This window comes from Amblyomma mixtum, chromosome 3, assembly GCF_055824585.1.
Source record: "Amblyomma mixtum isolate Tamu chromosome 3, ASM5582458v1, whole genome shotgun sequence".
NCBI lineage: Eukaryota > Metazoa > Arthropoda > Arachnida > Ixodida > Ixodidae > Amblyomma > Amblyomma mixtum.
In genome coordinates this window covers 125,471,285-125,485,241 of record NC_143014.1, presented here as the reverse complement: position 1 = coordinate 125,485,241, position 13,957 = coordinate 125,471,285, and the positions used below count along the sequence as shown (strand labels likewise).

Sequence of the window (13,957 nt, the reverse complement as noted above, 5' to 3'; positions counted from 1 at the left end):
AGGAGTAGCGGCGAGCATTCCTCCGAAGCTGAGTTGTGTAATTCACCTACGTTAAGCTGACAGTACGGTCTTCAAATCGACTCAGTATCGTGATCGAGCGCACGGCGTTGCTTCGGCGTCGTGGTCGCCTTACGTTGCGTCGTCTAGTATCAGATGACAGCGCGCCCTGGTACGGTAACCGACGGGAAGCCCGGCTCTGGCGGCGTTTCCCCAAGCGGTCTCTGGCAAGTAGGTCATGTGACCATGGCGCTCTGTCAGAGCGGACGACGAGACCTGTCAGCGAGTATACCTGGGCTGCAAAAACAAATGCGCCCAATGGCCTATACCAGCGGGAGGAAGAGAATGACGACGAAGAAGAGCAGCGGCGCCCTAAGCGTGACGTGGCCCCGTGACACCGAGCTCTCGCGCAGATGAAGAAGCGTCAGCACTTCAGAATGCGCAGCTCACCAGGGAGGATGTTCTTTTGCAGTCGGAGCAGCCTCCGTTCGCTCAGACCCTTGGAGACCCAGGCGCTCGCGACGTTGGAGTCAGCTGGCTTCGCGGGCAAGGGTCAGGGGCCGCACCAGCTGGAGCACGTGGCGGAGAGCTTCGACGAGGGGCCGTTCGGAGACCACGGTCACTTCGAGCTCGTCGCCCTCGTGAGCGCCCTCATGGCACGCACCGACTTCGCCAGCCACGACGCCAGCTTCAAGGTAACGCTATGTAGAGCCGTATGGCAGGCCCACGATAAGGAGCGACCGCATCCGTCCAAGCGGCTAGTAGTAGTTTGATCAAGACGGTTCGGAAAGATTCTCGCGGCAGATCTCCTGCGTCAGTTCCTTGCATGCTGCTGTGCACAAGAAATAGTGAGAGAAAAAAAAAAGACCTGGGGCATTATTGCCTGCAAGCTTTATATTCGTGAACATATAGCCAGCGGTCACTGAATGTTGTACCACAGCTCTTGTACGTGAGTGTGTATGCCGCGCTCAGTATGACCTGCAACGTGCCGGAAGCGACTTTACTGCGCACTGCGCTTCACGGGACTTGAATGCCACATGGTGCATACTGCAAAATCGTCACCTCTCGGAATCACAGATCGATGCACAATTCTTCAACACCACCGTGCTCGCACTACATTGTGGAGGAAGCTCTGGCCACATCTCGTGGATTCCAAGTCATACTGAGTGGGAGAGGGCATGAGTGGCACGGCGTATACCCGATGCGCCATTCTCGCCCCGCTACAGTTCTGTGCGCACCTTCACATAGATTTTTTAGGGCGGATATATTCAGATATGCTGCAATTTTAATGCAAACACATCGGGTGGTAGGAACAGTGATATATGCTATGAAATGGCTGCAGTCACCATTGAATTGTTTTATCAAAGACTCCTTCGGCGTTCCTTGAAAGCAACCTCTCATCACTACCAGAAATATCATCTCAAATGTCTCAAGTATCATGACGGCGCAGGATTTCCGTGCACTTTCTATGCATCTTCTAAGCACCATCTTCTTTCTATGGCCAAATGTCTCAAGTATCATGACGGCGCAGGATTTCCGTGCACTTTCTATGCATCTTCTAAGCACCATCTTCTTTCTATGGCATAGTCAAATTCGCTACTAGACCCTAACCTTAAACTGCTTGTATTCCCTTAAAAGGATTCGCCTGAAGATATGAGGCTTGTGTGCAGTGTCCTTTGCAGTGGGAATAGGTTTTGTGGTTTGATCGGTGCGCTTTCATCAAACTTACCGCACAACTTCGTCCTTCTGCAAGGAATGGATGGTTCAGATAAATACGCATTGCTTGGCCCTCATATCACTCTTGACACCTGATGTCAATCGCATTCTTGGCCCACATCCGGTACCGTCAGTTGGTTTACCCTGAGGCTTGCTGCCTGGTTATGGAAACCACCAACAAGCCGAGTTCACCAATCTTTACAACCTTTGTGCTCTGCTGTGATTTCGCAAGGCTTTACCATTCGCATAGGAGATAAGTTGAATCCGAGCGCAGTGCCATGACAGTCTGCATTGTCCCAAAAGTGTGTATTTTCTGGGTTCTACGCTATGCATGGTGTAAGGTATCGGTAGCGTTCGCGGGGGTCATTGGAATGCGGCTGGGGGCGCTCAAAGCGGAGCGTCTCCTTTCTCGGAACGCGGCCGCTTGCGAGCGCGCCGGGAAATTCGGGTGTCCCCCCGCCCCGCGGTACCGATTCGCGCACGTGCTGGCACGAATGTGTATTTGTGTATTTATTTTGTGGTGGAGAGGGTTCTTCACCTTACGGGAGCTGGAGGGCTGGTCAGGCTCTCCCTAAACTAATCATGTGAACATTGTAACATGATTGGAAGCCACGAAATGTAGGCCGGGCCTTTAGGGCTTTAAAACCGGGCCCCGGAGCTGGAAGCGGGGTTCTGCGCTAAGGTGAGATGCAACGCATCTTCGGCAACGCCGAGTAGGGGCCTCCCCTAGTATTAGCCAGATCCACCTTTTTGTTGTTTGGTTTGTCCTTTTTGCTGCTTAATGTGTCTAGTGCCTTAACTTGTATCTATTGTAAATACTGTACATAAAATTTGAAGTGTTCGCCTTACCCCTGCGTCTCAACTGAACACAAGACCGTCTCTGACGGGCACCCCTGGTGCGAAGAGCTTCAGTCTTCGAGTTGAAACCAACCCGTCTCTGGCGGGGCACCGCTGGTGCAATAAGGAAGACGAAAGAACCTGTGAAATTTACTGGCGCAGTCGACAGGATCCTGCGGCCATCGGAAGACGGCGCAGGAAGAAGATTGAACGCAGGGAGAAAGGCGACGGTCAGGCAACAGCAGCGTTCGAGAAAGGACCTGCGGAGAGACGCCGGCAAGGACGCAAGGACCACGGCAGTAGTGCAGCGACGCGAGACTGCATTCGGTTCAGAAAAGCAGCGCGTCGATAACTTGACGGTCCCCGGCGGCGGACCAGCGGCGTGCGACAGCTCATCGCAGCGTCCGAGGAAAGTGGCGGTGGACTCCGACGCCAAGGAGCTGGCAATGCGGATCGACGCATCGAAACCGTGAGTTTCCTTGGTCGCATTGTTCACGTCCCTGTGTTCGAGCCGGTAGGACAGCTGAGGGGTACGGAAGGCGGTATGGAAAGCTATCCAAGCCGGCCCTCGCTCGATGTGAGGTACCAGGTTGAGTTAGCGAAGGCGCGCTTAGCGGACCTTCAGGCTCAACTTGCGAAAGTAAATGGTGGAAAGGCGCTGCTTCGCGAGGAAGAACCTCAGGATGTTAAGTATGTCTTAAAGGTTATAGAAGCAAGACGCCAGCAGGTAGAGCTCGAGATCTCTCAGATCAAGGAGAGTAGAAGAGCCAGTCAATCAGCCACGGAGAACTGCTCCGAGTCCCGAGAGATGAGGCCGCCTGTGCTGGAAGACAAAGACTTATGCTGCTCAAGCACAGGTGGAGGAAAGAGCAGTCAGGTCGCTGTAGGTAATCAGCCGATATGCGCGGACGCCTCTCTGTTGGGAAATGCCGCAGAGAGCGAAAACGAGATTTCTGAAGGAATCACAGTTTCGCCACTGCGGGCGGCTAGCAAAGAAAAAGAGCAGTCCAATTCTGATGGTCTAGGGCCAGTCGAGACCAAATTGTCCGAAACCAAGCAGGAGAGTGATCTAATTCCTGCAGGCTCTATGACTAAGATTGTGACCTCCGACACGGAGCTAGTAACCGGTGAAAATCTGGCGTTGCTGCAAACACACACTGTGTCGGCCATAGGGCATGAAGTGCCCCGTAGCGTTCCTGGTGACTACAGCTCTACATCCGAGGCAGAGAGCGGAGGTGGGCCCGCTGGGCCGACCGGGCAGAGCGCCGCGCAGTTGTCGAACGCACCCGGTGTGTGCCCGGCCAGGTCAGTCGAGGACCCGGAAATGAGTGGCGACTTGCCGCAAGGCAAGCTCGGGTCAAGTGACTGTCAGGGAGCTCATGGAGCCTCGGAGTTAGACGATGACACGAAGCCGGCAAATGCCTATCAAGCAGGGAATGGCAACATCAGTGTTTGCTCGTGGAGGAACGGGGCAAATGGTTCCAAGCGAGGCGAAGTAGCAGGAGGCAAGGGCGTGGCTTTCAAATTGAAAGTCGCTGCGTGGAGAAGTACGTTCCGTGCTGCAGTATGCCAGATCAAGAGTAGCAAAACCGGCGTCAGTGGTACGGTTACAGGGCAGGGGCTATGCTCCTTATGCAGCGCGCGGCTCGTACCGGCGCGCCAGAGAGAGCGGGCCCTCAGGTGCGTCGTGGGGTCAAAGATTTGGACTTATCGAGGATCAGGACGTTGTTTTCGATCCTGGAGGGCAGAAATTTTTGAATTCTTGCTCCGCTGTAGCACCAGCCTAATGAGCCGAGTGGCAGTTAGGCGTTAATTGTGTTGAGACGCGTAGTGGCTCGAACGCACACAAGGACGCTCGGTGCGACTAAGGAGGCTCACGTGGCCACTTACGGACGTCGTGCGAGTGCTACTGAACGCTCTAGTTGCGAGTGTCGGTGTGTGTGTCGAGCAGGACGCGGGTGTGCATGCTGGTGAACTGGGTGCAACGCACCAACTTGGACGCTGTGCTACGGCGCACGGCAGGCATGATACTGTGTGTATTTAAGTGTGCATTTTGAGTAATGTTGTGTTGGTGCCCGTGTAAAGTGTTGTTTTTGGTTTTGTTGGTGCAACTGGTCGCAGCGCGACAGCTTGGACTTCGGTGAATGTGCTGGTTTTACAGGTGTGAAACGCGCATTTTAATGTGTACGTTTTGTTTATGTTATGTCACCCGAAGGGTAGTTTCGTGTCAGACACCGATCCCTTTTGTTTGTATTCTAAAAGTGCCATTTGAGCCCTTTGTAGAATCTTGGGAAGGGCGTGTAAGGTATCGGTAGCGTTCGCGGGGGTCATTGGAACGCGGCTGGGGGCGCTCAAAGCGGAGCGTCTCCTTTCTCGGAACGCGGCCGCTTGCGAGCGCGCTGGGAAATTCGGGTGTCCCCCCGCCCCGCGGTACCGATTCGCGCACGTGCTGGCACGAATGTGTATTTGTGTATTTATTTTGTGGTGGAGAGGGTTCTTCACCTTACGGGAGCTGGAGGGCTGGTCAGGCTCTCCCTAAACCAATCATGTGAACATTGTAACATGATTGGAAGCCACGAAATGTAGGCCGGGCCTTTAGGGCTTTAAAACCGGGCCCCGGAGCTGGAAGCGGGGTTCTGCGCTAAGGTGAGATGCAACGCATCTTCGGCAATGCCGAGTAGGGGCCTCCCCTAGTATTAGCCAGATCCACCTTTTTGTTGTTTGGTTTGTCCTTTTTGCTGCTTAATGTGTCTAGTGCCTTAACTTGTATCTATTGTAAATACTGTACATAAAATTTGAAGTGTTCGCCTTACCCCTGCGTCTCAACTGAACACAAGACCGTCTCTGACGGGCACCCCTGGTGCGAAGAGCTTCAGTCTTCGAGTTGAAACCAACCCGTCTCTGGCGGGGCACCGCTGGTGCAATAAGGAAGACGAAAGAACCTGTGAAACTTTACTCATGGGTTGTCAAGCCCCGCGTGTTCTAGGTTCGCGCAAGCCGAAGGGTTCCGGTCAGGCATAGAGGCATGCACACTTGTGTGCCGTTGCGTTACAAACTCAGTCTCCGCAGGGAGGAGAGCGGATGGCCGCAGTGAAACAGGGCTCTCATTTCAGGAATAATATGCTTATTCAGGTGTTTCTCTTGCGACGCTTAATATTTCTGAATCGCCCCTTCCCGGGTCGTGCTGAAACAAGAGGCTTACTCGAGAGGTCACAGCCTTACTCATGAAGCAGCGTGCTGTGCTGGCAGCGCCCATTGTATATGTCACCCGGTGGGTGCCCCTAAGCTTGTTCTTCCGCCCCGTCCCGGGACGGGGTGATTCGGAAATATCAAGCGTCGCATGAGGGACACCTAAATAAACGTCTTGTTGCGGAAGCTAGAGCCCTATTTCGTTGCTGCCCTCCGCTTTTCTCCATGGGGAGACTGAGGGCACGCCGCAACAGTGCGCCAGTGTGCGCACGGCGACGGTCTGACCGGGGTCCTTCGGCTCGCGCGAAGCTTCTACCCGCGGCGCTTGGCAGCCTGTGCTTGGCTTATAACCTTTGACAATGGACACACCTTTGTCGGAATGAAGAGTGCCATGTCACTGCGCTCGGATTGAATGGATGTCCTAAGCTCATGGAAAAAACCTTCAGAAATCAGAGTGCAGTAGAAAGTGTGTAACGATGGCAGAACTAGGATTGTTGGTGGTTTTCATAACAAAGGAGCAGCAGGCATCAGGGTAAACCATCTACAGGACCAGATGTTGGCAAAGAATGCGAGTGAGATACCTCTGATATGTGAAGGGTGAGATGAGGGTCGAGCATTACGTATTTATCCAAACCATCCATTCCTTGCAGAAGGACGAGGCGGTGCGGTAAGGCCAATGAAAGAGAACCGCTGCAGGAGTAAGGCTGAGACTTGTCGAGGTAACCACAGTGTTGGGTCGCGAGAGAGTGGGCAGCCAACGAGCTACGCCTGTCGTATACGTCGCAGTGCCCTGTGTAGGCACTCTCGAGGTGCCGTAAATCACAGCACCCTGTTAACTAAATAACAGCAGTATTAAAACTTTACGATAACGGTTTTAATTACACCAGATCTATTTCAAAAGCTATAGCTGACCTCTCCCTTTAAAGGTGCACTGAAGAGGAATCTGAACTCGTTTTTTTTTGCCGCGGGAACTCGATCTACAAGTTCCGGGCATTCTTAGAAACTGCGACTTATTGCCCTGTGTGGCCCATTTACTTAATTAAATCGATTTAACGTTCGGCTCCCGCCTTTAATTTTTGAATTCTCCCCGTACGGTGGGCAGAGTCGACCAACGCGTGGAGTGCCTTTCACCCTGCTCCGTGGAGGCTTTGCTTTCGCTTTATTTAGTTTTGTAGGTTTCCATGAATAAATAGTTTCTTTAGCAGATAATATAGGCGCCAAAAAGGCCCGCAGAAATAAAAATACGCGGGGACTATTTGCTTCTACACATTGCTACTTATTACTCCGCCGATGGCAGAGCGGCCAGCAGCCACGGGACTGTGTGCAAGTAAGTCCACGCGTTGGTCGACTCCGCCCACCGTACGGGGAGAATTCAAAAAAGAAAGGCGGGAACCGGACGTTAATTCGATTTAATTAGGGAAATAGGCCACACAGGGCAATAATTCTAAGCTTCTAAGAATGCTCGGAACGTGTAGATTGAGTTCCCGCGGCAAAAAGATGAGTTCAGATTCCTTTTCACTGCACCTTTAATCGGCGTGATCTTCAGCTCAGCAGCGCTTGCGGTGTGATGCACTGTACTACGCTAGAGGTACATTCCTTCATATTTTACATTGCGAACTATTACCGCCAGGGATTATGCCGCACACGAAGCGTTGCTCCAGTTTCCAGACGTCTTTGTCGGCGAATATCCTGCTTAATTTCACAGGACATTCTTGCCACTGTGGTTCCCCATGTTCCTGGCACCAGAAGGTGCATGCACGCCAGCTGCATCTCACGATCTGGTCATTGCAGGGTAGCGCACTATTCATGGACCTCTGGCCACCGGCTGTTGACATCATGAACTCCGCCGAATGGAAAGGGCTGGCTATGCTGTTTGAAGTCGACGGTTCGTACAATCACCGAGCGCAGCGTGAGCCCGCTGCTTCTGCAGTTGCTTGGGGCAGCGTCATGCCCTGCACCGCCTGGGACTATGACCTGCTGGCTAAACAGCCTATAAAAGAGGTAAATAACTTTGAGTTTTTCTCCAAAGACTGTCGCCATTCTTTATTTTATTTATTGTACCCTCAGGGCCAAAGGCATTACAGAGGGGAGTGGGTTAATTAGGATAAAGAACAATGAAATAATACAGTGAAAACAGGTAGTACAAAATAAATTTTCTCCAGATTAAAACAAACAACATTCACAAAGCGTAAATAACATAAAATCAATGTACATAACACAGTGGAAACAGATATAACACATGATCAGCTTCTTTCAGAATAAACAATGTTAGCTATTGCGTCGTGAAAGGTTTTGTTATCTGCAATGGCTGCAATATCGGGGGGAAGGCGGTTCCATTCCACAGATGTGCGAGGAAGATATGACTGAAAAGATTTGGCGTGGCATGTTGGGATGCCAACGTTGTGGCGCTGATCGATGCGACGTGAAATGTATTCTGGGGGTGATATGAAATAGTCGTGAAGCGTAACGTGATGATATAGCTTGTGAAATAGTGTTAGGCGACCAATTTTACGGCGAGATTGTAACGGTGGGAGTGACACGTTAGATTTCATGGCTGTGATGCTTGCCGTACGGTTGTAATTTGAAAGAAGGAAGCGAACGGAATTATTTTGGACTAGTTCCAAGGAATATACAAGGTTATCATGTGTAGGGTCCCATATTGATGCTGCGTATTCTAGTATAAGTGTTTTATAGAGTATAAGCTTAAGAGATGAGGGAGCGCCTGAAAAATTGCGACGTAAGTACCCTAACATGCTGTTAGCGTTATTAATAACGTAGTCAATATGAATAGACCATGTTAAATTTTGAGTGATATGAATACCTAGGTACTTGTATGTTTTTACCCAATCAAGAGGAGTGCCGTTAAGATAATATGAAGGAAGAGCATTAGGTGCACGGGAAACACGCAAAGCTTTACATTTATTAATGTTTAATTCCATATTCCATGTAGTGCACCAGTCTGACACCAAATTGAGGCCTCACTGGAGAGTGTCAGTATCGTTAACGTTATTTATTTCCCGAAATATTACACAATCGTCAGCAAAAATGTGAATGTTGGAAGATATGGCAGAAGGAAGGTCATTAATATAGATTAAGAATAGGAGTGGTCCAAGGACCGATCCCTGTGGAACACCAGATAGCACGTTAGCACTCGGCGAATTAGTGTTATTAGCATGCACAAATTGCCAACGGTTAAGAAAGAAAGATTTAATCCAGTCGAAGACGTTAGGATTGAGATTAAGATGGCTCAATTTATGTAGCAGCAATTTATGACATACTTTATCAAAGGCTTTGGAAAAATCCAAGAAAATGCAGTCAGCACAAGATGAGTGTTCAAGTATGCGGTATAGCTTATCAGTAAAGGCAAGCAATTGAGTTTCACATGAGTATGTTTGACGAAAACCATGTTGCGCAGGTGTGAAAAATGAATTCTCATGGAGAAAGGTAGCGACATGCTTGAAAATGATATGTTCTAGTAATTTGCAGCATGTGCTAGTAAGCGAAATGGGACGAAAGTTTTGAGGGGAGTGCTTACCACCGGACTTGTGAAGTGGAACCACCTTCCCAATTTTCTAGTCGTTAGGAAGGCTTGCTGTGTCGAGTGACTGTTGAAAAAGTATGGTTAGTATAACTGAACTATAAGCACAAGTATTTTTTAGAAATTTAGCGCTAATCGCATCAGAACCAGGTGAAGAATCATTTTTCAAAGATTCAATTAATTTGGCTATGCCAGGTGGATCGATAGTTATAGGTGACATTGTCGGGAACCTGTGGTGCTGTATGTGAGGCAGATTAACGCTTGAAATGGAGGAAAAGCTTTCAACGAATGTGTTATTCAGCACGGAAACACAAAGATCACTGGGGATAAGGTTACCGGAGGCATCTTGTAGTCTAATTAATGGGTCGTTCTCAGGGTGTATAACGCGCCAGAATTTCTTAACACTCGTTTTCAAAATAGTTGGTAATGTGGCAGACAAAAAAGTATTCTTTGTTTGTTTCATCGCGTTGACGTAAGCGTCGGAAGCAGACTTGTACTTCGCCCATCGCGCGTTAGATGGTGAAAGCTTCGCGCGGCGGTATAAACGTTTCTTTTTGTTAGATAATAGTTTGATGTGAGAGTTGTGCCAAGGTGCTTGTGGATTAGAGGTGACGATGCGCTTAGGGATATACTTATCAGTTAGTTCGTGAAGCTTCGTTTTGAATGATATCCAGTTTTCTTCGACAGAGTAGTAGTCAGAGTTAGCAATAAAGTAATCAACAAATATGCCCAGTTCATTGTTAATAGTGGCGAAGTTGGCGCGTTTGTAATCTAGAATGATTTTTTTTTATTTTGGTCGGTTTTGGACGTGGTATATTAATGCAAAAATTGAGCAGAACGTGATCACTGATGCCTGGAAGATATGTTATATCAGTAGCTAACTCTGGATTAGTTGCTAGAATTAGATCAAGAGTGTTCGAAGCGTTATTTACTGTCCTTGTGGCTTTTGTTACTGAGTTAGCGAAAACATGGTGCATAGTTCTAGGAATTCTTTAGCTTGATACGAAAGGGAAGATGAAGAAGGCGGCTGAGCAGTCCATGAAATAGTTGAAAAATTAGTCTCCAAGTAGAAAAAGTGGTGATGAAGAAAATCGTGCGCGAACAAGATTGATAGCATCGTGAAGTTCGTTAGTGAATGTAGACGAATAAGAAGGAGAACGGTAACAGACGCCAATAATCAGTTTAAGATGACCTATCACTATTGACGCAAATATTAGTTCTAATTCGCTGAAGACTTGGATACATGAAGATGGAATGTCTTTAGAAATAGCAAGTAAAGCACCGCCGCCACATTTGGATATTCTATCGCAACGATATACCGAGTAGCGATGAGCGTTTTGGAAGATTTCGGAATCCGATACATGCGTTGGAAGCCAGGTTTCGGTTAGCGCTATAATGTCAGCTGAGCATGCGTCTATGGCAGAAGATAAAGAAGTATGCTTGTTAGGTAGGCTCCTGACGTTAGTATAAAGAACAGATATCGACGATAGCAACTGTCCACTACCCATCGCGATTCCCTACGGTGAAGCGGAAGATCCAGCCACAGAATCCAATCTAGACGATTCGCCACGTGCCACGATTTCTTCAACAGTGTCCTTGGTAGGGTTATACATGAAGCATTTTTTATTGACATGCAGCTTGTTATAGCGTATCTTAAAAGAGCGAGGGCCAGCGTGAATATTTCCGAATTCAAGAAGTTTTTCCCGAGCCTGGCGCGTAGCCGGTGAGAAATCTTCACTGATTGTGATGTTATCCGTTTTAAATTGGTTACGAAGGGTTAATATCTCGTCTTCGAGAATAATAGAAAAAGAAGAAAATCTGAATGCTCTGCGAAGAGCATCTAGAAGCTCTCAGAAGAAGCAGCGCAAATGGACAACGGACAGGAATTTAGGAGGACGACCTGCCCGTTTTCCTTTTGCGCTGGCTCTTCTGAGATCATAGCTTACGAACTAGCTAAGCAACAAGGGTATCTAAAAACTCGTCACCTCATGAAGTTTAGCGAGGGGGAATTGTGTGACTAAATAATTAGCGCAAAGGAAGAGGAGACGCTACACGAGCGTTCCTTTTGTCAGTTCTCTCTTGTACGTTAGGTTTTTTTTGTCGCACTAATTCTGCAGTCACTTCTAAAAGCTGTTTCTCCCAAACTGATTTCTTGACGAAATTGTCACGCAGCCACGCACAGTCCCACATTCGTTAATCCCTATTAAGCATCGACTTAACAACCGGTAATCACATGTAATTCGCAGCATTCGCACTCCATAGAAATTATAAATCGACAGAAGCGCGCGCAGCGCAGACATTACACCCTCCGTGGTAGGTACTCCCACATTTGCTATTACTCTCTGAGTGGCAGTTTTCGAAGAGCAGTGGACCTCATCCTCTCTTCAAGCAACGGTGCGTAAGAGGCACTGCTTGAAATGAGAAAAAGCGCGAATGACCTTTAATTTAAGAAAACTAGATTTTTCTATAGCAGCGCTCGCAGTGCGAGACATTTACCGTCCATAATACCCTCGTCTTTTGTATCGCGAGCTGCTACCGCCTTTTGGATTAGTCCTACGTGGTACAAGGAATGCTGCTCCGGCATCATATTCTGTGTACCGTAGCGCTACATAGCGCATGCATTCCATCCACATTTGAAGCTCGATAATCTGGTAATTGCAGGGCAGCGCACTATTCATAGACCGCGGGCCAGCAGCTTCCGCCAACATGAATGCGGCCGAATGGATGCGGTCGGTCCAGCTGCTGGGAGGCAACTGCTCGAACAGTGTCTGCACGCCGTGCAAGCCCACGGTTCCTTGCTGTTTCTTACGGCCGCGTCATCACCTCCACCGCTTCGGACAATAACCCGGAATTTCGCGTCTCCAATGGCGTCAGTGAATGGAACCTCGACTGTGACCGCCTCAACTAGCTGATGGCGTGATGGGTAGTGGGCGAGCTGCCGAGTTTGCCTACCACGTCGTCAGCCACCGTCAGCCAGACTGCCACCCATCTGGCCCTCGAGATGGCGTCGCTCGTCCCGCTGCCCATCACACGTGCAACCAGTGGGTCTCCGGCATGGGTTTTGGACGAAAGGCCGCTGAGATGGTTGCAATCCGAGTGACCCGCGTCTATCGGATGCGAGCGACACCGGAAGCAGCGCCCGATCCCCGTGCAGTATGTGCGCAGTGCCTTGTACAGCTCGGGCATAGGACAAAGAGGCATTTTCAATTATTTATGTCTTGTTATATTTTGGCGTTTCGTTTGCCCATAAAATACGCTCTGGAAAGTGATGAGCAAGAAGTAAGTGGCAGTTTCGTTCGTGTCATTTTATTTGTCTTTATTCTTTTTTGCTCTCTTCTTTCTTGTGTACTACTGCAATAATGCCTGTACTCAGGCTAATTATAAAATGTTTGTGAATAATGTTAAAGGTGCCAAGTGCTGCATCTACCGAACAGCTGGCAGGTGGCTCAATTAGCGCTGTGATAATCTGTGCGCTTGTAGTTGATGCGTTCAACTAGAAGTCGTGCCGGCTTCCGCACTAACATAAAGGGGAAGGGCACAGATCATCCTTTGGGTTTTGCGTTAGTTCTACCGCATTCAATTCACATACTCGTAAGTAGTTGTGCTGCGGCCTTAGAATGGAGCCGAATGAGTAGAGAGCAGCAAGGCTCTTCTAAACTGGAATTCTTCGTGGATTCGACGCCGCAGCTGAAAAGGGCGAGGCTATATCGAAGACCGTCAAGGCCGCCAAACGCGGCGGAGAGGCGGAAGAAAAGGGTGCTAATTCCGTGGCGCGTCAGACAGCGTCAGCAGCCAAAGAAAGCGAACTAGTTACTCTGCACGAATAAGGCAAGAGACTGAAGGTGGCGGTCGTCCAGACATTGCAGTTTTCCGAATCGCTTGTTTCTTCGTAGGCTGATTCGACCATGCATATAAAATTGGTCGATAGCTAAGGGGAAAGTAAGTTCCGCAATAGCTTTATTGTGTCTCGTGTTCAGGCCATTCTATTTGAAGAGTGTATTCACGAAAGGCGCCATCAGTCATTTAAACTGAAGAAAGCATACGGGAATGTACTTTTTTATTTCATTCTCAACTTACTCGTACTGGTGTTGAGTGCAGGGAAGAATACAATGAGTAATGCTTCGCCGGTGTGTGTTACAGAAAGCATAAAAGGCAACCGCTGGTGCCACTAAAATCCAAGTCTTCCGCATGTCTCAAGCAATGCTCTAGCCAAGCGAACTACGACGGCGGCCGTCTGCCGACCTGCTTTGGTAAGTCCATGTTACGTCTACCCTGCAGTTCATATTGTTCACCAGCGCCACTCCAGGTGAGAATGGTGGACGTAGTCGCTGCTGGTGAAACTCGTCTCAATATAGGGCCTTGTCTAATGGGGAAAGCATCAGCTGCACGAGAACCCTCCAATACCACACATCGTATCAGTACTGCTATAAGAAGGAGCCTACGGGAAGCGTACGGGAATATTTTTTGTTTGTTGTTGTAGTGGTGTTAACCGGACGAGGAAGTTAGCTTAGTAAATATTTTAGCCGAATAGTTTTACAGAGAATAAAAGAAGAGGGAACCCTGCTATCCGGGCAATCACGTTTGAAAGTGGTACCAGCCCTGTGTGGGTCCCCGCTTGACCACATTCTACTACGTAACTCATGTCTCCTGCTATTGTGTGATGTGGCGCGGGTGAGGATA

General features: G+C 49.1%; 1 pseudogene; it reads left to right on the top strand.

Moving 5' to 3' along the window:
• Positions 1 to 455: 455 nt before the first annotated feature.
• On the top strand, positions 456 to 12,185 carry LOC149351745 (uncharacterized; annotated as a pseudogene).
• Positions 12,186 to 13,957: the final 1,772 nt, after the last annotated feature.